Genomic DNA, 213 nt, shown 5'->3' on the forward strand with positions numbered 1-213 from the left:
CCCATCCTAGTACTACTCTCTCCCAAGCGCGCTTAACTTCGGAGTTCTGATGGGATCCGGTGCGTTAGTGCTGGTATGATCGCATCCATCATTCATAGCACTCTAAATTCTATTAAACACCTCCTTCCTCCCAACGCCCTAGCCTGCCCCCCGCCGACCTAGCCTCCACGCGCACCGACGCATGATGCCCCCCGTCACGCCCACCCTCAACGC

General features: G+C 57.7%; 1 pseudogene; it reads right to left on the reverse strand.

Annotated features, from left to right (window-relative positions):
* LOC125850141 (5S ribosomal RNA) lies at positions 1-87 on the reverse strand (annotated as a pseudogene; the record flags this gene model as incomplete).
* Positions 88-213: the final 126 nt, after the last annotated feature.

The sequence above is a fragment of the Solanum stenotomum genome, unplaced genomic scaffold (genome assembly GCF_019186545.1).
Source record: "Solanum stenotomum isolate F172 unplaced genomic scaffold, ASM1918654v1 scaffold14283, whole genome shotgun sequence".
Lineage (NCBI taxonomy): Eukaryota > Viridiplantae > Streptophyta > Magnoliopsida > Solanales > Solanaceae > Solanum > Solanum stenotomum.